The sequence below is a fragment of the Castor canadensis genome, chromosome 7 (assembly GCF_047511655.1).
Source record: "Castor canadensis chromosome 7, mCasCan1.hap1v2, whole genome shotgun sequence".
Lineage (NCBI taxonomy): Eukaryota > Metazoa > Chordata > Mammalia > Rodentia > Castoridae > Castor > Castor canadensis.
This window is the reverse complement of record NC_133392.1, coordinates 128381775-128406361: the sequence shown is the minus strand read 5'-3', so window position 1 is coordinate 128406361 and position 24587 is coordinate 128381775. Positions and strand designations below refer to the sequence as shown.

The window sequence follows — 24587 nt, the reverse complement described above, 5'->3', positions numbered from 1 at the left end:
ATTCTGAGTGAGGTTAGCCTGGCTCAAAAAACCAAAAATCGTATGTTCTCCCTCATATGTGGACATTAGATCAAGGGCAAACACAACAAGGGGATTGGACTATGAGCACATGATAAAAGCGAGAGCACACAAGGGAGGTGTGAGGATAGGTAAGACACCTAAAACATTAGTTAGCATTTGTTGCCCTTAACGCAGAGAAACTAAAGCAGATACCTTAAAAGCAACTGAGGCCAATAGGAAAAGGGGATCAGGAACTAGAGAAAAGGTGAGATCAAAAAGAATTAACCTAGAAGATAACACACACGCACAGGAAATTAATGTGAGTCAATTCCCTGTATAGCTATCCTTATCTCAACCAGCAAAAACCCTTCCTTCCTATTATGGCTTATACTCTCTCTACAACAAAATTAGAAATAAGGGCAAAATAGTTTCTGCTGGGTATTGAGGGGGAAGGGGGGAGAGGGAGGGGGTAGAGTGGGTGGTAAGGGAGGGGGTGGGGGCAGGGGGGAGAAATGACCCAAGCCTTGTATGCATATATGAATAAAAAAAAAAGATAAAAAAAAGATGTCTGCTCTCATCACCTCACATCTAAAGTAGATACTTTATCATAAGATAAATATAAAATCCATTATTTTATATAAATAGCAATGAACATGTAAGAAGTAAAACTAAATATAAAATATTAATTACAATTACTTTAAAAAAGTAAATAGGTATAAATCTAAAAGAACTGCATGCTAAAAACTATAAAACACTGAGTAAAGAAAACTCAATACAATAAAGATACAATTCTCTAAATGCAATTAAGTGTAATTTCATCTAGAATTTCAGCAACATTTTATTTTTACAGATGTAGATAGAAGATTATTCTATAGTTATATAGAAAGGCAAAAGAATGAGAATAACTAAAACAATTTTTAACCATAAGAATAAGGCTGGAGGCGTGGTTCAAATGATTAAGTACCTGCCTAGCCAGAATAAGACCCTGAGTTCAAACCTCAGTACTACTAAATAAATAAATAACAATTTTTAAAACCAGAAGAACAAATCAGGAAGAAGCAGTAGATATTATTTCAAGAGTTATTATACAGCTATAGTAATGAATACTGGTATTGGAGGAATGAACACATTTATTAATGGAATGTAATCCAGAAATAGACCCACATAAATGTAGCTCAACTAGTATTTATTTATGTTTCTTCATTTTATAGTACCTTAGTTTATATTAGGGTCTATTTTTGTGTTGTACAAATTTATAAGTTTTACAAACGCAAAATATCAGATGTCTACTACTATAGTAATCATACCAAACAGTTTCACTACGTTAAATATCTTCAGGGCTGCACTTATTCTTTCTTCTCCTACTAGCACTTGACAAACTCCTAGCATGACTGATTTTTTTATTGTCTCTTTAAGTTTTACCTCTTCCTGAATATACTTGGAACTCTCTAAGACTGACTTTTTTACTTAGCAATATGCACTTAAGGTTCTCCTGTGTCTTTTTATGGCTTGTTAGTACATTTTTTTTTCAGGACTGAGTAACACCATACATTATTTATCTATTCACCTACTGATATCTTAACAATATTGAGTCTCCTTTTATTCAAAACTTTCATCAGGGTTTTGTAGCTTTCCTCATACATCTCGTGCATACTTTGTCAAGTTTATGCATTTTTGTTTCTTCTATCTTTCTGTTTTTTGGAGCTAATGTTAATAGTGTGATGTTTTTAATTTCAAATACCAATTTTTCACTGTTGGCATATAGGAAAACAAGTGACTATTACATTAGCTATGTTTTCTTCAACCTTGCTATAGTCCTGTATTTAAAAAAAATACAAAAGAAATTTACTGGAGGAAACTCTTTTGAAAAAATGATGTAACTGGATTATCCATAGGCATATAATATTAAACTTTTAGTTAAATCTCATACTTTACACAAAATTTAACTTGCAATGGGTCACAGACTTAAATGCAAAATACAAAATTATAAAGGATGAAGGGCTAAGTAAAGAGTTCTTAGACTAAATACCAAAAGCATATTCCATAAAAGGAAATACTGTAAATTATACTCCATCAAAATGCCAAATTCATGCTCCATGAAAGAATCCTGTAATAGGATGAAAAGATAATCTATCCACTGGGATAAAATATTTTCAAACCACATATGCAACAAAAGATTAGTATCTGGAATATATAAAGAACTCTTAAAATTCACTCACAATAGACCATAGAACTCAATTAGCAAATGGGACAAAAGACATGAAGAGACATTTTAAGAAAAAGGATATACAGATGGCAGATGAAAAGATATTCAACACCATATGGCATTAGGGAAACATGCAAATTGAAACCATCATAAGATATCACTACACTCGTATCTGAATGGCTAAAATAAAAATAGAAACAATACCAAATACTGGTGAGGAAGTAGAGAAAAGAAATCACCTCTGAGTTATTGGTGGGGATGTAAAATAGTACAGGACTTTGGCAGTTTCTCTAAAAAACTATTTTATGGCTGGGGATGTGGTACAGTGACAGTGCTTACCTGGCATGTGCAAAGTCTTGGGTTCCATTCCCAGCACTGAAAAAAATAAACCAAACATACACCTATTTACTGTATAACTTAGTAACTGCACTTCTGGGGATTCAGGGAAATTAAAATTTATATTCATTATCAAAGCAGCTTTATTCACAATACCTAAAAACCGGGATCAGGGCTGGGTATGTAGCACACGCCTGTAATCCTAGCACTCAGAAGGCAGAGGCAGGAGTACTGTGAGTTTGATGCCAGCCTGGGCTACATAATAAGACCCTATCTTTAAAGAAAAAAAAAAGAATGGGCACATCACCACACACCTGTAATCCTAGCACTTGGGACGTGGAAGCAGGAGATATACAAGGCCAGCCTGAACTACAGAGAGAGACCTTGTCTCAACAAACAAAACACCTGGAAAGAATTCAGATGCCCTTCAATGTATGAACAGTTAAATTGTAGTGTATACCCATGCCATGGAATACTATTTAATGATTTTCTTTTTTTTGAGACAGGGTCTTACTATATAGCTCTGGCTGGCCTTGAACTCATGATCCTCTTTGCCTCAGCCTCTCAATGCTAAGGGTTATAGGTGTGTGCCACCACACCAGATTCTATTCAATAATTTTTTTAAAAGAAAACTGATAACATGCAAAAGGAGTTTGCAACTTGTATCCCTATAAAATTATGCTAAATAAAGAGAGCTATCTCAAAAACTTATGTATTAGGGCTGGGAATATAGCTCAGTGATAGAGGACATCTCTGTTAAGTCAGTTTTTTGTATTTTTGCTCACAGTTTCAGAGATTAGCTCCACTGATTCTGGGCCTATGGTGAGGCAGAACATGATGGCAGTAGAGCATGTGGAGGAGGCTATTTATCTCATGGTAGACAGAGAGTAAGGAAGGGATTGGGGATCAGGTCTAACCTTCAAAGGCGCACCCTGTAGAACCTACTTCCTCTAGCAAGCCTGCAACTTTCTATAGTTTCCACAACCTCCCAAAATAGCACCACCAGCTGGGGACCAAGTGATCAACACATGAGTCTGTGGAGAACAGTTCATATTCAAACCATAACAAGTAGGAACTCATTAATGAATTAACCCTCTGAGGAAGTTAGTGCCCTTATGATCCAATTATAACTCAATAGCACCACCAACTAAGATAAAGCCTTCGACACATAATCCTCCTGGGAGGACAATTCATATTCAAATGATAATGTTCCACCTATGGTCCCCAAAGGCTTATGCCCATCTCATAAAGCAAAATGCATTTAGTCCATCTCCAAGACTTCCTAAAGTCTCAATAATCCTAGCACTACTCAAAAGTCCAAGTTCAAAGTCTCCATTGAGACTTAAGACAAAATCTTAGCTATGAGCCCCTGTAAAATCAAAAAACAAATTACATAGTCCCAAGATAACCGGGCACTAGTGGCTTACGCCTATAATTCTAGCTACTCAGGAGGCAGAGATCAGAAGGATCACAGTTCAAAGCCAGCCTGTAGAAATAGTTCACGAGACTCTATCTTGGGGAGAAAAAAAAACCAAACCAAAAAACCTTCATAAAAAAAGGCTGGTGGAGTCACTCAAGGTGTAGGACATAAGTTCAAATCCCAGTACTGCAACAAACAAACAAAACATACTTCCAAGATACAATGGCACAAAATAAATATTCCCATTCCAAAAAAGAATAGTAAGGAAGGATCAGACCAAAGACCGACGGAAACTGAGCAGGAAAAACATCAAATTTGTAGCTCCAGGTTTAGTATTTGGAAAACATGATGGAGGCCTGTGAGCTCCAAAGGGCTTGGGCAGCTCCAACCCTATGGCCTTGCTGGATGAAGCCCACGTGGCCCGTTTTCTGGGCTTACTCTGCTTACTGCTTGCAGCTTTCTTCAGTAGACATTCCAGGTTCTGGGTACCTCCAACATCCAAGGGTGTCTTTTGCAAGCTTAAGCTTCATTCTGAAAGCTTTACAATTTCCCTCTCAAGGGCTGCCTGCAGACACTCCAACACTGCCACACACTGCCTGGCCTCTCGGGCTTTTTTTGAAATCTGGATGTAAGCTTGCAGGACCCCATAATTCTAACATTCTGTATGCCTGCAAAACCAGCATCATATGGATGATGCCAAGCTCTGCTTCCAGCTTGAGCAGTAGCTGGGCCTACTTGAGTCATAGCTGCAATGGCCTCTGGATTCCTGGACAACTGAACATAAAGAAACAATTCTCTAGACAGCCCCGTGTGACCATGGTAGACCAGACTTCTTAAAGCAAAGTTAACACCTTTACACTCTTAATCCTGTAGGTCTGGCTAATTCCTGAGATGTCATCAAGACATCTTTCCTATTGTTCTGATTAAACTTGCTTTCTTTTTAATGGCATCAATCTCTTCAGTAACCACACATCCTTGGCCCCAAATTTGAATGTGCTCCTTTTCCAGTCAAACTGCAAGGTTTTTGAATCCTTCAACTCCATATTCTCACTGTAAATAGGGCTAGAGCAACCAGCAATAACCATGTGATATACTGAATGCTGTGCTGCCTTGAAGTTTCCTCTGCCAGATTAAATAGTTCATCATCTTTAAATTCAGCCTTCTACAAAGTTTAGGGGCATCAACGAAATTTAGGTAGGCTCTTTGCCAGAATGTAACATGAATAGCTTCTAGTCCCTAGAGTACTCATTTCCATCTGAAATCTCAGAAGCCTAGCCTTTACTGTCCGCATTTCGATCAGTATTCTGGTCATCTGAGCTTGTGCCAAAATTGCCCATTAAACTCCATTTATAGCATTCCAGACTTTTTCTAGCCTTCTTCTCCAAACTTTTCCAAATTCCTCCCACAAGCCAGTTTGAACCACATAGTCAGGAAAAGTCATATTGACTCTACTTCTCAGTACCAATTTTCTGTGTTAGTCACTTTTTTGTTGATATGACAAAATAGCTGAGAAACAACTTAAGGGAGAAAGGATTTATTTTGGCTCACAATTTTAGAGGTTTCAGTCCATGGTCACTCAGCTCTGATGCTTCTGGGCCCATGTGGTGAGGCCAAAACATCATCAGGAAAGACTAAGGTGAAAGAAAGCTGCTCACTTCATAGTAGCCGGGAAGCAGAGAGAAAGACAGGAAGGGATTATTTTGCTACTTTTATTTTATCTCTTAAGTCCCTTCTGGCTCACACAGTCTATGATTCTATACTGCTAACACAGAAAGTTAAATTATTGAGGTCCTACAGTCCTTGTCTCTATGCAATACTAGAATAACTCATAATAGATCCCTGTGTCTTAGAAAGAAGGGAATAACTATTGTCAGTTATAAATGAAATAGCTGTGACACAAGTTAAAAAGACTTTGGAGTTAGTTGGGTAAATCAAACCACTATTTATAATACTGTGTCTATGGGAAAATAACTTTTAAGCTAAATATGAGCTGGAAGAATGGCTCAAATGGTAGAGCACCTGCCCAGCAAGCACAAGCCCTGAGTTCAAACCCCAGTACTGTCAGAAAAAACCCTAAAAGTAAGTATGGCATACATGACAATTGTTCTTAAAAACATGGATGCCCATTCAAAGGTACTCTAAAATGTCTGCTCAGAAGAAAAGAAAGAAACTAAAATATTATACTCTGGCTTGGAAGGAGCTATGGGTCTTAGAGAAAAGTTAACAAAAAATCTTTTGTGCCTGATGCCAATTAGCTTTTATAACAGTGCCAGCCTTCAAAGAACAGGAAGCGACAGAGAAGAATTTAAGAGAGAATTTCCATCTGAAACTAGAAAAAGCAGCAGAGGGTATAATCCTAGGAAAACAGTACATATGTAAGCAGAATCACTTCCTCTCCTTTTGGGTGAAAAATGGAAAAAGTGCTGAAAGATGCTAGGAGGCAAGCAAAACCTGATCCAGAATATAGACAGTCTCAATGAGAACCTGCAGTAGAAAAGTCACTTGGGAGCACAATGCTTGCCTAGCATATGGAGGCCCTGAGTTTGATTCTACCACCACCAGAAGAAGCAGATGAGGAGGGTGGGGGGCAAGAGAAGCATTCTTTTAGCTTTTCACTACTACAAGAAGAAAAGTTATTCTTATTAAACCAAAGAAAACCCAAGGTTAAATGACAACAGTGGAAGTCTGTGATAAAATACACAGTATGCTAAGGTGTTTTATTCAACTGTTCTGTGAATTGTGTGTTTTATACTGAAGCCCCAGATTATGTGCTGACTATTCCAAAATAGTTATTTATATGGTTCATGGCACTTTCCTAAACTTAAAATCCTTATCTATACATATCCGTATATGCCATATATAGAATACTTATTTTATATACAGAGAGAGAGAGAAAGAAACTGAGACTCTATGTAGTCCAGGCTAGTCGCAAATTCACTATATAACCCAGGCTGACCTTGAACTTGCAATCCTCCTGCCTCAACTTCCCAAGTGTTAAGATTATAGCATGTGCCAAAAATCCTTATATTTAATTGCTTACTTGATGTTATCATTTAGGTGCCATATGGTAAAAATCATACCTAATATCTCTTTACTTTCAATTTCAACCAGCTGCCTTTGTTTACTTCTAACGTAGCTTTCCTCCAAATCTGCTCCTCCTCTCATCTTTTCCATCTCAGTAAACGGAACCACTATTCATCAAAGTACTCAACCCAGAAACTAGGAGTAACCTTCTACTCTTTCTTCTCTCTTATACTTCAATTATATCATCATATTGATTCTACTTCCAAAAAATATGATTTTACTCCCTTCATATTTTTCTACTACCACTACCACGCCCTGGTCATCTACTATCTACTGCTTAGACTACCGAAGGGGTTTCCTAACTGGTTTTCCCACTCTCACTCTTGCTGTAGTCTATACTGATCCATTTTCTACTAAGCAGTCAGACAGACCTTAAAATGTAAATTTAATTAGATCATGTCAGTAGCCTATAGGAGAAAATACCTGCAAATCATGTATTTGATAAAAATGTAATACCCAAAATATATAAGGACTCTGCAACTCAGTAAGACTGACCTGATTAGAACACAGAGAAAGGACAAGAATAGCCCATTTTCCAAAGATATCCAGATGGTCAACATGCATATGAAAAGACATTCAACATCACTATCATAAGAGAAGTACAGATGAAAACTTCAATGAAATATTATCTTACACTCAACAGAACAACCACTGTCAATAGAACAGAAAATAACCAGTGTTGGTGAGGATGTAAAAAAATCGAAACCCTTGTTTAGTGTTGGAAGGAATTTAAAATGGTATAGTTATTATGGACAACAGTGTAAAGGTTCTGCAAAATAATATAAACAGAATTGGTTGTGGTAGCACATGCCTGTAATTCCAGTACTCTGGAGACTGAGGTAGGAAGATAGTGAGTTTAGGGCCAGCTGAGGTTACATACATAATGAGACTCTGTCTCAAAAGAACAAACAAAAAATAAGAATAAAAATAAAATTAAAGTAAATATGCCTGACACCTATAATCCTAGCTACACAGGAGGCAGAGGTCAGGATGATCGAGGTTCAAAGCCAGCCTGAGCAAACAGTTCATAAGACTCTATCTTGAGAAAACCCTTCATAAAAAAAGGGCTGGTGAAGTGGCTCAAGGTGTAGGCCATGAGTTCAAACCTCAGTACTGTAAAACAACAACAAAAAAATTTAAAGTAAAACTAGAATTACCATGTGATCCAGTAATCTTACTTCTAGGTATATATTCAAAAGAATTCAAAGCAGGATTTCAAAGAAATCCCATGTTTACTGCAGCATTATTCACAATAGCCAGAGGTGAATGCACCCCACTATCCACTGATAAATGAATGGATAAAGAAAAAACATGGTCTATGTGTACAATGTGATATTGTACAGACTTAAAAACAAAGGGAAGTCTGTCATATGATACAACATGAATGGGCCTTGAAGACATTATGCCAAGAAAATAAGCCAGCAAAAAGACAAACATTGTATGATTGTATTTCCGTTAAGTTGGTTTTTTTGTTTTTTTGGTTTTGGATTTTTTTGGTGGTAGTACTTAAGTTTGAACTCAGGATCTCAGATTTACTTGGCAAGCACTCTATCACTTAAGCCATGCATCCAGCCCCTTTTGCTTTAGTCTGTTTTTCAGATAGGGTCTCATACTTTTGCCCAGGCTAGCCTCAGTACCTCCACCTCTCAAGTAGCTGAGATTACAGGTGCGAGCCACCATGCCCAGTCACATTAAGTACTTGAAGCAGTCAAAATTATAGAAACAAAGTAGAAATAGAGTTTCAAAGGAATGGGGTAAGTAGGGAGGGAAAATGAGTATTTAATGGTTACAGAATTTCAATTTTTGTAAGATGGAAATTAATCTTAATTAATCTTAAATCCATAATTTATTCATATATTAAATGATACATCAAATTTATAATACATGAATATAACATATCATGGTTGCAAAATTTTATATAGAAAATCAATTGGAAATATTTTTAAAGTAAAATCCAAATGCAAAGAGCCAACATATAAAAAGAAAGACCTATTGCACTGAAAAGTAACCTCATATAAGTGCTCAAAGAAACCTACAATAATGGGATATGTCAAAGAGACACAGAAATTTATTGAAAAAGCTCCTAATGGCCAAAGTTGGTACAATATGAACAAGAAAACAAGGCACTACTAAATTATAACCCAAAGTATAAACTATATATTCATGGGTCCATACTGATATAGATAAATAAGTAAATGGGGTAAAGTGATATTTTTCTTTATAGAAGAATTCCAAATAATTTATATAGATATCTAACCACCAGAAAGTAGAGCATAATTTCCACTCTTTAAGTATAGGTACTATAGTTTGGACCTGAATGTCCACCAAAGGTCCATTTGCTAAGGGCTTATTTACCAGCCCATGGCATGAGTGGGAAATGGTGGAACCTTCAGAAAGTGTGGCTTAGTAGAAGGGAGTGAAGTCACTGGAGGCATACCCTTGAAGGGATTTTAAGACCCCATCCTCTTCCTATTTCTCTTTGGCTCCCTGGCCACCATGAGGTGAACAGCTTGCACAGCACCTACTCCTGTCATGATGTACTGCTTTATCATAGGCCAAAGGCAACAGGGCCAAGTGAACATGGACCGAAACATCTGAAACTGTGAACCAGCATAAACCTTTCTACCTTTTGATTATCTCTCTGGTATTCTGTCACAGTGACAGAGAGCTTACTAACACAGTGGGCTACACACAGCGACTTAATTAAAAAGATTTCAGTATGAAATTATCTTTTCAGTGAAGAACTCTGTTAACACTACCTCAGACAGTGATCAGGGTTCACACCAAGGTGACAGTGTGGTGTGTACCTAGATAATATGATGATAATGGCACTTTACCTCTGTTGTCTTCCCCTTAAAAATCCATAACCTCAGTCTTATTGAAAAAAAAATCAGACAAAACCCAATAGAGAGACATTCTATAAAACTGTCAAGGTCACTGGCAGACTGGCTCAAGTGGTAGAGTGCCTGCCTAGCAAGTGTAAGGCCCTGAGTTCAAATCCCAGTAACCCCCCCCCCAAAAAAAACCTGTCAAGTTCTCCAAAACAAAGTCAAAGGGACTGTCACTGCTAAGAGGAGCCTAAGAACACCTAAAGTATATGGTATCCTGAGTGGGATTCTGTAGCAGAAAAATAAAACTTTGTAAAAAACAAATTTAAGATAATCTGAACAAAATATGGGCCTTAGTAAATAATAATTATATATCATATAAATATATAAAGAAATAAGAATATATTAATATATATCATAAATATCAATAGTGGCTCATTGTGATAAATTATCATATAAATACAAGAGGTGAAAGAGCCAGGAGGATGAGGCAGAAGAATTGCAAGTTTGATGTTACCTTGGGGTACATAATGGGACCTTAACTCAAAAAAACCGAAGACTAAGAATAGGAATAGGAAGAGTAGGAGGAAAAAGAGAGAAGAGGAGAAAAAGAAGAGGTGAAAGAAATTAGAAACAAGTTATCTGTGTAATTCACACACTGAATGATCATTTGATGAATACATAATTAAGAACTGACTGTGATATATTACTAAAACAGTAACTTTTCATATTATCATTTTTAGGGATATTCTTCCAGTCAGTAAGTATTAATTTCTGGTACAATTTTTTTGCTTTAATTTGTGCTCATTTTAGGGCAGTACATTTGTTTCAAATTAAAAGTAAAAACTTGCTTCATTTGCTTAAGATTTAAATTCCTAAGTGGAAACAACTGATTAGCCAAGATTAAGACATGCTTTTTATACCAATTGCCAGCAAATAGGAAAAGGAAGACTCTGGCTCCTTTAGCTCCTGAATGGGTTCTGAGGCACTCCTCTAAGACTACATGCATATAGCCCCAGATTCAATCCCCAGTGCATGCACCAGGTCAACCAAATAATAGTCCCAGTTTACTACATTCCTTTCTGTAGCCTATGCACCTTTCTATAACTATATAATATAATTGAGCTCCTATCTCTAACTTCATGTATCATATTATCCCGTACTATCCTCCCCAACTTGATTAATAAGCTTTAGCCACACTCATTTTCTCAATGGCTCATCAACATACCAAGATTATTCTGAAAAATAGTCTTCCCCCCTTCCATTTATACATAGCTGTCTCCTTCTCATTATTTAGTACTCTGATGAAATGTCACCTTTCAAAAAAGGCTTGAAATCCTTTCCATAGTCACTCTCTAACCATTATATACTTTTATTTTCCTTGTAGCTGACTTATTATAAATATCAAAATGATGTTTCTGTTTATAAATGAATTCCTCTACTTGAAATAAAATTAATAACGACTGTGACTTTGTTTTATTCACTACTATGTTCATTGATTTGTCCCCAGTAATTAACACATGGTAGATCTTCAAGTTTGTTTGTTTGTTTTTTCTTGTTACTGGGGTGTGAACTCAGGACCTACACTTTAAGCCACTCCAACAGCCCTTTTTTTGATGGGCTTTTTCAAAGTAGGATCTCATGAACTATTTGCCTGAGTTGGCTTCGAACTTCGATCCGCCTGATCTCTGCCTCCTGAGTAGCTAGGATTATAGGCGTGAGCCACTGGTGCCTGGTTCAACAAGTATTTGATTGCTATAGAACTAAAGATCAGTAAAAGTTTTGAGAACCTAACACCATATAAATGGCCTTATCTCTTATAAATGTACAGGATGTATAAAATGTAGAAATTCTAGAGTCTAAGAAATGAGAATGATACGTGGGGCAGTGAGCCTTATGAGTTTAAGATGTTGAGAAAACTAAAGTATGTTCAAGAGAATAGATTTGTGATAGAGATTCTGTGCAAATTCCATTTATAGGTGACCTGCACATTCATTACCACATGCCTTTTATTTTTCCTGTCCAGAACTCCATGTTTTTCCAAGCTGAGAATTCACATCTTCAATTCTGGAAAGCCATAGCCCTTATCTCTTCAAATATTGCCTCTCTCCGAAGTTTATAATAGTTTCCTGGTTCAAAGTTTCCATAGCATAAGAGTAGTGCAACTTTGGATCCCATACTCCATGACAGTTCTATCCGCATGCAAGAGCAGGCAAGATGTTCTCAGCCATATTTCTGGGATTGCAAGTAAGACTATTTCTAATGCTCTCACATAAAGTGACAGCCTAATTCTACCTCTCTACTCCAAGGTCCAATATTTTGAGAAATATTATCCTGTTATTTTTTAGAAACTTTACTGTTTGGTCTTTTGTTTATATCTGCATTTTACCTTGATTTGATTATTATGGATAGGATTCATTTTTTTCCCATAAAGATTCTGATTTGATTATATTATTTACTGAAAAGACCATTTCCCCCAAATACCATGTCACAAGTTCACAAATTTTTGACTCTACTTTTGGACCCTGTTTTGTAACACTGGCATATTTGTTCTTGTGCCAATACTACACTGTCTTAAATACAGCAGCTTTATAATACGTTCTATTTTGGGGGGGAGTCGTACTGGGGGGTTGAACTCAAGGCCTCGCACTTGATGGGCAGGTGCTCTACCACTTGAGTCACTCCACCAGCTCTTTTTGCATTGATTATTTTTGAGATACAGTCTTGCCTTATGCCCAGACAGTCCTATCTGTGTTTCCCCATGTAGCTGAAATGACAGGCATGTACCACCATACTCAGCCAGTGGTTGAAATGGAGTCTTAGAAACTTTTTGCCTCCGTTGACCTCAAACTGCAATTCTTCCGATCTGCACCTCTCAAGTAGCTAGCATTACAGGCCTGAGCAACATGTTCTTTGTAAAGAAGAACTCTGTTCTTCTCCAAAACTGTCTTGACTGCCTGCCTTTTGCATTTCCAAGTAAACTATAAATTTAGCTTGCCAATTTACACCAACAAGTTTTTTTTTTCATTTTTCTTTTATTATTCATATGTGCATACAAGGCTTGGTTCATTTCTCCCTCTCTAGCAATAAAGGAAATGCAAATTAAAACCACGCTAAGATTCCACCTCACCCCTGTTAGAATAGCCATCATCAGCAACACCACCAACAACAGGTGTTGGCGAGGATGCAGGGAAAAAGGAACCCTCTTACACTGTTGGTGGGAATGTAGACTAGTACAACCACTCTGGAAAAAAATTTGGAGGCTACTTAAAAAGCTGGACATCGATCTACCATTTGATCCAGCAATACCACTCTTGGGGATATACCCAAAAGACTGTTACTCCAGAGGCACCTGCACACCCATGTTTATTGCGGCACTATTCACAATAGTCAAGTTATGGAAACAGCCAAGATGCCCCAGCACTGACGAATGGATCAAGAAAATGTGGTATCTATACACAATGGAATTTTATGCAGCCATGAAGAAGAACGAAATGTTATCATTCACTGGTAAATGGATGGAATTGGAGAACATCATTCTGAGTGAGGTTAGCCTGGCCCAAAAGACCAAAAATCGTATGTTCTCCCTCATATGTGGACATTAGATCAAGGGCAAACACAACAAGGGGATTGGACTATGAGTACATGATAAAAGCAAGAGCACACAAGGGAGGGGTGAGGATAGGTAAGACACCTAAAAAACTAGCTAGCATTTGTTGCCCTTAACACAGAGAAACTAAAGCAGATACCTTAAAGTAACTGAGGCCAATAGGAAAAGGGGAACAGGTACTAGAGAAAAGGTTAGATCAAAAAGAATTAACCTAGAAGGTAACACCCACGCACAGGAAATCAATGTGAGTCAATGCCCTGTATAGCTATCCTTATCTCAACCAGCAAAAACCCTTGTCCCTTCCTGTTATTGCTTATACTCTCTCTACAACAAAATTAGAAATAAGGGCAAAATAGTTTCTGCTGGGTATTGAGCGGGGGAGAGGGAGGGGGCGGAGTGGGTGGTAAGGGAGGGGGTGGAGGCAGGGGGGAGAAATGAATCAAGCCTTGTATGCACATATGAATAATAAAAGAAAAAAAAAGAAAACTGGGAAATTAGAACATTCTGTGCTATACTCAATCATGTAAAAGCAAGTGAACGTTTATACACAAATAAAAGGCAACACAATTGGTTTAAAAAAAAAATAGCCACATGATTTGGATACTTCTCCAAAGAGAATGTAAACATGGCACATAAGCACATAAAAAGATGTTCAATATCATTATCCCTATGGAAAATAAAAATTAAAACCATGGTGAGATATCACTACATACCTATGAAAATGGGTAAAATTAAAAAACACTGACAGTACCAAGTACTAGTGAGGATGTGGACAATTGAGACTCATGCATTGCTTGTGGGAATGCAAAATGATACATGGGCTTTGGAAAAACATTTGGCAGTTATTTATAAAGTTAAACATACACTGACCATATTACCCTACAATCCCACACTTGGGATTTCTCCCTAGAGAAATGAAAACTTGTGTTAATACAAAAACTTAGTTATCAATGTTTATAGCAGCTCTTTTCATAGCTGCCCCAAACTGGAAACAATCCAAACATCCTTTAATAGGACAATTTGTGGTATATCTGTATAATGGAATATTACTAATAAAGAACTACAGATACAAGCAGCAACTAATAAGAACATCAAAGGCATTAAATACTGAGTAAAAGAAACCATCTAGAAAGGTTACATACTGTATAATCCCATTTATATATCATTCTTAAAAATACAAAACTGTATTGATAGAGAACAGATCACTGACTGCCAGGTGTTATGGATATAAAGGGATAGCATGAAGCAAATTTTTAGAGGAATGGAACTGTTCTGTAACCTGATTATGGTATTAGTTACATGAATTTATATTTGTCTTAAAATTCATAGAACTGTAATACTGTGTGGTCAGAAAAGACACTGAGTTGAATCTAGCAACAAGGTAGGAGGAAAACTAAATATAGTATACTAGAAGTCTTGTGAAGAAAATAAATCAAGGATGAAAGTGATCAACTGTATCAAATAGTGCTGACAGTCAAGTAAGACAAGGCCTGAGAAAGAGCATCTAGTAATGTAGAGGTCATTAGTGACTGATAAGAAGAGATTTAGAATAGTATGGTAAGCTGGTTGAAATGGATTTAAGAAAAAAATGAGAAGAGAAATTGGAGTTAATAAATATAAGTAACTCTTGATATTTTACTACAATAGACAGTGAAGAAATAGAACTGACAGAAGCAAAATTGAAAACTTTTTTTCTCTTCTAATATGTTATTTTCTCTGATCTTTGCATGACTCTTTCTCTCCCCTCATTTAAATCTTAGCTTTAAATATCAACTTAAAATTCTTCCTTGAGTCGATTATCTCTTTAGACTTCCTACTCCATCATATCACCCTATTTTATTGTCTATTAGTATTCATTACTATTTGAAATTCTTTACTATACTAGAATTTAAGATTATGAAATCAGAAAGTTTGTTTTGTTTATTGTTACATCTTCAGTACCCAGAACAGTTTCCGGCACCTTGTAGGTACTCAGTGAATATATGTTGAAGGAATAAATAAGGTCCAGGATGCTTTATAGAGAAGATAGCCTTTCTTTTGGGTTGTTTTCTTAGGGCTATAAGCAAAAGAGCGTACGTATTTATGTGATATGCACAGTACAGAACATTCATTTGTCAGTTAATTATGAGATAAAATGGGTTGTCTCCACATGGGTGCAATAACTAGTTCAGTATGTTTGAAAGTTAAAAAAGACTTGTGTAGTTATGTGTGACCAAGAGGGAAGCTGATTTAAGATAAATTCAGTGAGGCAGGCAAGAGTCAGATCATGAAAATGTGTTATAGGCCAGGTCAAAGGCACTTGGATTTCAGTTTAACTGCAATAGGAACCTTAGACAGACTTTAAACAGCAGACAATAAGATCCAATTTTATATGATAAAAGAATTATTTTGGTGGTCTGGAGGTGTGACTCAAGGATAGAGTGCCTGCTTTGCAAGTTCAAAGTCCTAAGTTCAAACTCCCATCTCACCAAAAATAAATATATAAATAAAAATAAGAGAATTACTTTGGTGACTTGTACAAAAATATAGCTTTATATATAAAACCACTGAAGCTCGGAGTTCCTGTCTCCTTGTCAGAGCCACCCTGATGGCCTCCCAAAACTGCACCCCAGCTGCGGCCAACATCACCGCCGCCATGAAGAAGCTGAGCTGAGCAGGTCCGCCGCACCTGGGATCCTTTGGGCAAGAGTCTACAGCAGGAGCTGATGACCCTCATGATGTCTGATGACAAAGGAATCTCTGCCTTCCCTGAATCAGACAACCTTTTCAAATGGGTAGGGACTACCCATGGAGCAGCTGGTATAGTATATGAAGATCTGAGGTATAAGCTTTCCCTAGAGTTCCCCAGTGGCTACCCTTACAATGCACCCACAGTGAAGTTCCTTGTACCCTGCTACCACCCGAACATGGACACCCAGGATAACATCTGCCTGGACATTCTCATAGACGGTGATCTGTCCTGTATGATGTTAGGAACATCCTGCTCTCCTTTGAACACACATGCTGCTGAGCTCTGGAAAAACCCCATGCTTTTAAGAAGTACCTGCAAGAAACCTACTCAAAGCAGTTCTCCGGCCAAAAGCCCTGACCTGGATTGTCCAGTCTCTCCTGTGTTGTCTTTATTTTTTTCCTTAGATGGTCTGTCTTTTCCTTAATTTCTGTATAGGACTGTATTCTCTATCTTGAGCTGTGGTGTTATTTTTGTTTTGTTTCTGTTTTAAATTATCTGGTTCAGCCCTTGAAATGTAAATTAAATAAATATCGTCTTGGTTTTTTGTAAAAACAACAACACCAAAAAAATAAATACTGAACAGGGAAAAAAAAAAAGAAAGAAAACTTTTTGTTTTTGCTGTTTTGTTTGTTGTAGGAAAACTGAGCCCAGAGCCTCACTGAATTACAACCCCCATCCATGAGAAAAACTTTTTGAGAGGCAAGAAATAAAACTATGTTTATATGCTAATGGAAATATCCAATAGAGAGAAAAATTGACAATGCAGACCAAATTATTTCACACACAGTTTTTTTTCCAGCATGTATACTATAGTTATTTGTGCATATCTGTATCTACATATCCAGCATAGAGTAACCATAAAGTCTGGAAACATGTCATCAACGATTTCTCTGATCTATAAATAATATGCATATATACGTATGTATCTACATTTTCAGACTTTATTGACAACACACACACGCAGACACACACAAAATTGTAAAAACACATTCTCAAACTAATTGTAAGATCCTTCATGACAGCTATTATGCCTTGTAGTCTTAGTAACTAAGAATGTATGGAATACAGTAATTCAATTAAAAATACCTATGTAATAAGTCAGACTTTAAAAAAGACACCTTAACGCCATTGACCAGTTGTGGAATAATCAACTTACTTTCCTATGAATATCCTTTACAGCATAGTCAAAGTAACTTGTATTTCCCTGCCCACTGCTAACCCACTCACATTTCTACTATTAACTATGAACCTAGCTGAATTCTTCTAAGTTTTCACTGCTGAGAAATATAGTTGTGTTTGTTTTTAGATAGGTTCTTATTATGTAGCTAAGGCTGGCCTCAAATTCATAATCTTCCTGCCTCAGCCTCCTCAGTGCTGGGATTACAGGTATAAGCCACCACATCCAGTTGTACAGTCCTTTTATTATAAACGTTCTATGGTTCCCTCAGGTAACAGTGGGCACAAATGACATTTTCTGGATAACAAATGTCATCACCTTTAATAACAGATTAACATTATCAACTTCAAAAGGGGCTAAAATGCCTGAAAATCTAAAAAAAAAAATCATAATGCTGGGGATCAAATCCAGAACTTCAAGTGCTGGGCAAATGCTCTGCCAATGATCTACACGTTGGCCCTGAAATCTAAATCTTTAAAGTGAGAAAATCTAATTCAAAACAAGGCTGAACTTCTATGTAGATATTAATTTAGATAAAATGTCATGTAAATTCAAGAAACAACTTTCCTATAAAATCCCTTCTAATTAACCACAAAGAAAAAGTGTGTGTCTGTGTGTGTGTGTGCGTTCACAGTAGCAACTTGCCAGCTTCACTTGTAAATGTATAATTACCATCATAGGAAAGGTTTCTGCTTTGCAGAACTCAATTGTGCATTTGAAAAACAGTTCTAAGAAAGGCCTCTAATTTGTTTCATTGTTAATCAAGTGGTTTATATAGTCAGGAGAAAAAAAAGAAAATCAGTTACACATATATAATATAGAAAGAAAAAGTGGGGATAGGAGAAATCATCTCAACATCTCTTACTTTTCTCCTTTCTAAAAATCCATTCTTAATGCCTCCCTTTTCTCATCTCCCTACTTCCCCGCAAAAAAAGCAGGATCCTTGCCAAACCCCACAAAAACCCTTAGGCCTCTCTCAAGCATGCAAATGTAATTTTCTACCCAGACAACACACTCCCTTTTTAATGAACTCCAAAAACAATCTGTGAATGGCCACAGAAGAGAAAAGAGGAAAATTGCAATGAAAGAAAATACAAACAGAGATGGGGGAGGGTCAAGATGGATATGGCAAGTCCAGAGTTTAAATAGACATAAAAGATAATGAAGGTGAGGGGATTGTAATAAAATAAAATGGTTTGCAGGCTGTCATTTCATACAAATTAGAGTCAGAGAAATATATGAATATTCACTTGAATAAAAATCATTCATTATAGGAGTGGTCCTTCAGTGAAAGGATCCCTGTCAAGGCCCAAAGTGGCTGTTATTCTTTGTTCCATTTTGTAATTTAAGAAAAAAATGTGTATAGATGAAAACGAGAAAAAATGTTACAGATGCTAAACCCCTAAAGCCATCAACAGCAGGAGTAAGTTTCTTCATGATCTAACCAAATACTATCTCAAAATTAGACATTCAAAGAGTGTTACTAAATGACAAGAGATACTTCAGTCAGTCACATGATTCAGAATCCCTCCAGATGCACATTATGATTCAGATTTGAATAGTAAACAGAGTAGGCCACAGGGTAGGGTGGGAGGACTTGAAGAAAAATACAATTCAGGAAAGGTCATCAAAATGAAAACTGTCTTCTTGCCTCACAATCTGAAGAGAAGTTTTATTGAAAAAAAATAGCTGTAAACCAATTTAGGCTGAAATAATTACAACATTTTATAATCTAACCCCTTAATGATGAATAGAATTCATCTCTTTGCTTAAGAATCAAATTGGTTGAGCTCTATACTTGTCTGGCACCATGCTGTGGGCTATTTCCTTTAATATATAACCAATCAAACATGTATTCAGGCTTTTGTGAGCTCCAAAGCTTTGTAAATGCATATTCTAGAGCATCATGAAGTTTCACTAAAAGGAGCAAAACCATACACAATAACATAATCCCTTGGGTAGCTAATATTTGGTGGCTCCTCATGTCTCAAAGGTAGACAGTGATCTCTTTTTTTTAAAATACACCAAATACAGAGGCTCTTTCTTATAGCACTTGTCCTATAATATGTATACCAGTATTTTTTCTCCCTTTAATTCATACCAACACAGCCTAAGGTCACATCTGCTTAAGGGACACACACACACACACACACACACACACACACACACACACACGCACACACACATACACCTCTAACTATGCTCAATTAAGGCATACATAGACATTACCATTGTTAAATTTATAATTTATAGGTGACAGTAATTTTATATATCGGCATACATGTTCCACTGCACTATCTATACTTACAGAGATGGAGATATAACCTTTAAAAACCTTCTAGGGCTTGGAATGTAGCTCAAAGGCAGAATGCTTATCTAGCATGCTCAAGGCCCTGGGTTCAATACCCAGCCCCACAAAATAAAAAATAAAACCCCTTTTAACAAAACGCATTAAGGCAACCAAGTTAAATGGAGGATTTAAGGATGAAAGGATACATATAACAGTATTATAGGGGTTAATGTTGTTTTCATTTATTTATAAAAGGCTCATCAACTGTGAGACCCACATGGTAGTACAGAACACAAACAGAGCTAAGCATTTGTGTATAATGAATAACACGTATCTTTAGGATAAATCTATTTTTTTATTTACTATAGTCTTGGTTTTGTTGTTGTTCAGATAGGGTCTCACTATATAGTCCGGGCTAGCCTCAAACTTGTGATCCTCCTGCTTCAGCCTTCCAAGGACAGGGATTACAGGCATGTACCACAACACAGGGTCCTATTGTATTCTTTATAAAACAATACTTTGTTAATTTCCCCTATAAATCATAATAAAACAAAAATGAATAACTTAGTAACTTTGAAGCTATCATAGAAAAGCTGCTATAAAGAAGAAATACAAATGTCCCATAAGTATATGAAAAGATATTTAACATCCTCTATCACTAAGAAAATGCAAACTGAAACCATGATGAGATACCATTTCATGTTCACTAGTATAGCTATAATAAAAACAACAGAAAGTATTAGGATATTAAGAAGTAGAAACACTTGTACACTGCTGGTGGGAGAGTGACATGGTACAGCTACTATGGAAAACAGTGTCAATTCCTTAAGTTGAACACAGAATTACTGTATTACCCAGAAATTCTAATCCTAGGCATATACTCAAGAGAAAGAAAAATATGTATCTTCACAGAAACTTGTACCAAATGTGTATAGCCACATTATTTATGAAAGCCAATGAATACACACAACCCAACATCCATCAACTAATAAACTGATAAAACAAATTCTGGTATAACCACCCAATGGAATAATATTCAGCCATAAAAAGGAATAAAGTGTTGATACATCCTACAACTTGGATGAGCCTTGAAAACATTAAGCTGAGAGAAAGTAACTAGACACAAAAGGTCACATATTATATGATTCCTTTTATATGAAATATCCAGAATAAGCAAATACACAGAAACAGAATGTACACTATAGAGTTGCCAGGGGGATGGGTAGAGAGGGAAATAAGGAATAATTACTTAATGAGAACGGAATATCCTTCTGGGGTTATGGATAAATTTTGAAATTATAGTGAAAGATGATATATGCATAGTATTAATGAATATAACAAATGCCACTGCACTATATACTTTAAATTATTAATTATGTTGTAGGAATTTCACCTTAGGGAAGAAAAAAGAAATTGCTGTATTTTTAAAAATCAGGACTGAAAGTAAGACATAAATGTATGTTCTGGGAGGAAAAGGGGAAAGTAAAATAAGATAACTAACTATGGTAAAGGTAATAGATTCATAGAGATACCATTTAAAACTGACAAACTGCATAGAAAAATGTTACATTTTTAAAAAAGTGTTTGAGGTCATGATAAAACTTTACAGATAAAAGGTATAAACCTAAAACTACTACAACAGAAAATAAAAACAGACCTTCCACATACCAAAATAAATTTTAAAAGTCTAACAAGACATGGAGGGAGAGACCTGGGAAATATAATACGGAAGGTAATTAAAACATAAAGTAATACAACAGCACTTAAACCAATCATGTCAGTGACATCGGTAAATGGAAATGGGCTTAATTCACTTATTGAAAGAGAAAGATTTTCAACTGCTCATAAGTAAAATTTAACTCTATGTTATACATTAAGAGATATATATCTAAATTCAAGATTTAGAAAGGCTAAGTACAAAAAAAAAAAACAAAGATACCCCAGACAAATGGAGACAATAAGAAAGTGATCCTAACATCAGACAAAGTAGAATTAGGCCAAAATCATTAAATGAAACAAAGAAGGATATTTTATATTGCCAAAAGACAAAATTCAAAGTGATGATATAGCAGTTCTACTATCTAGGCATCAGTAAAAAACAAAATCTACCCATATAATACAGAAACAACAGAAGATAAAATAAGAAATTGACAGAAACCACTAATAATAGGAAGTTTTAACATATCACTATTAGTAACGTGATACGGACAAAAAATAAGAAGAGATATAGAAAATCTAACAGTATAAACAGTAAGATATTGTGGATACATGTGTGAGTATATAAGTTGACTCAGTTTGGAAATCTGAGTACCAAAGGTGGTACTTCAAATACCAAGGGCAAAGATGGACTTTTTAATAAATGATGATGAGAAAAATGGATAAGCATTTGGGAGAAAACAAAATTAAATCCATTTTTCATACCAAGATAAAATTAAGTCTACTTTTTATATACAAGAATAAACTTCACATAAATCAAAAATCTAAATGTAAAAGAGTGAAAGTATGTAAGAACTAGAAGAAAATATTAATAGGTTTCTCTATAACCTGGTATAGGGATAAGCTTTCTAGTTATGATTCAAAATATAGATGAATTAAACATTGTTAACTTTTGCTATATAAAAACAAAAAGGAAAAAAAATTTTACATGACCCCAAATACCATGCAGTCAAAAGACAAATGACAAACTGCTAAAAAAACAAAAAACAAACAAAAACATATTAAAAATAAAGGGATGGGGGGAACCAAAACTGAGTACTTTAAAATAGTGAGAGGAAAAATTGGGAAAAGGACATGAATGATTTTTTTTAATGTGAAAATGCATTCAATTTTTAAATGTTCCTTAAACATATGAAAGATCTTCAACTTCACTAAAATGCATCTTAAAATCATTCTGAGCTACCACTTCTCACCCACCAGATTGGCAAAATTGGGCTGGGGATATAGCTCAGTGGTTTAGAGTTCGCCTTGCACACATGAGGCCCTGAGTTCAATCCCCAGTACCACACACAAAAAACAACAAACAACAAACAAAAAAACCCCTCCAGATTGGCAAAAATGAAAAAGCAGGACAATTCATTCTCTTAATGAGTCCATGTGGGAATAACAACTCATATTTGTTGGTGCTAGGAATACAAACTGGTAAAACCCATCTGGCAGTGTCTAAGAGAGCTACACAGGCAGTTTTATTATTTGACACAGCAATTCTACTTGCAAGAATTTACCCTGAGCTGGGCAGAGTAGTTCATGCCTGTAATCCCAGCACTGAGGAAGATGAGGCAAGAGGATAGCAAGTTCAAGGCCAGCTAGAACTATAAAGAGAAACCTTGTCACACACACACAAAAAAAAAGGAGGAAGAAAGAAGAAAGGAAAAAGAAGGGAGGAGGAGGAGAAGAAGAAGAAATAGTAATAGTAGTAGTAGTAGTAGTGGTGGTGGTGGTGGAGGAGGGAGGGGAGGGGAAGGGTGGGGGAGGGGAGGGGAGTGAGGAAGGAGGGAGAGGAAAAGGAGAAGAAAAGAAGCAGCAGCTCTGGTGGAGTGGCTCAAGTGGTTGAGTGCCTGCCTAGCAAGCATGACGTCCTGAGTTCAAACCCCAGTACCATTAAAAAAAAGAAAAAAGAAAAGAAGCAGCAGTAGCAGATGCCACCTCCAGCCAGGCACTGGTGGCTCACACCTGCAATCTTGCCTACTTGGAAGGCTGAGATCTGGAGGATTGGGGTTCCAGAACAGCTGGGGCAAAAAAGTTTGCAAGACTCCATTTCAATGGAACAAAGCTGGGCATAGAAGTTCATGCCTGTCATCTCAGTTACAGGGGGAAACTTAAAACAGAAGGATAGTGATCCAGGCTGGCCCGGACAAAAAGCAAGACCCTATCTCCAAAATAACCAGAGTAAAAAGGGCTGCAGGCATACCTCAAGCAGTAAAGTGCTTGCCTAGAAAAGTTTGAAGCCTTGGGAGAATTCCAAGATGGCGGCTAGAGGGAGGAAGCAGAAAGCGAGCCTCCTATAGTGAAATCTTGGAGAGACGCTGGAGACACACTTTGCAGGCATAATCACCGAGAAAAGGCATAACTTTGACTCCTCCACATCTCCAGCCGGCGCAGAGAATCTCCACTTCACGTTAAACGGAGAAACGAGGAGGCCCCCGGGGCCACCAGTGGCCGGCGCCCATACGGCTTGGGAAGACGCGGACCAGGTGAGCTTCGCGGTACCGCAGTTCCCCCAGAGACAAGCCTGGGCCAGAGCAGCATAGCCCCCTGGACAGACTGACCTCCACCCGGGAAAAAAAGAGAAACTGAGTACTAAGCAATAAGAACAGTTAAGACATGCTGGAAAGAGGGTGGGGCGCCCTGAGCGCTGAAGATTGGGGGAAGGGAACCCTTCCCGGGACTGTAAATAAACGAGCCGGGCGGGCCGGAGGGGCTCTGGCGGGAGTGGGGCGCGCCAGCAACCAGGAGCGGGGACGCTTGTGAGAGGAGGGAAGACCCACTTCCCACGTGAACTGTAAATAAACACGCAGGCCTGACAACGCGGGGCAGGGTCACCTTTCCCAGTGCTTGGAAAGGGGAAAGCCTGTGGCAGAGGCCTCCGCACAGGAGAACTCTGAGCAAACAAAGCCTGTGGGACCAGGTGAGTGCTAAGCTCACCCCAGAGATCTGCATAAATAACGCCGCCAGCTACAGGCTGAGAGCACCAGGCAGGCAAGCCACAGTTGCAGATACCACTCTCAGAACTGCCTCCAGACGCTTTTTTTTCTTTTTCTCCCTACCTTTGATGAGAGAACAACCGAATTACACCTGCAAGCCGAAAAACTTACTGAAACTGTATTGCATTTGAACTGGGGACACTTGGTGGCGCTTTTTTTTTTTCTTCTGTGTGTGTGTGAGTGTAGTTTTGTTCTACTTTATGCA

At 37.1% G+C, this 24587-nt stretch overlaps 1 protein-coding gene and 1 pseudogene across 3 annotated transcripts in view; one reads left to right on the top strand and one right to left on the bottom strand.

Moving 5' to 3' along the window:
- Window positions 1–24587, bottom strand: part of Zswim5 (zinc finger SWIM-type containing 5) — a 180701-nt gene that overhangs the window by 97436 nt on the left and 58678 nt on the right. The gene's annotated exons all lie outside the window — the stretch shown is intronic.
- Window positions 15284–16670, top strand: LOC141424678 (ubiquitin-conjugating enzyme E2 C-like; annotated as a pseudogene).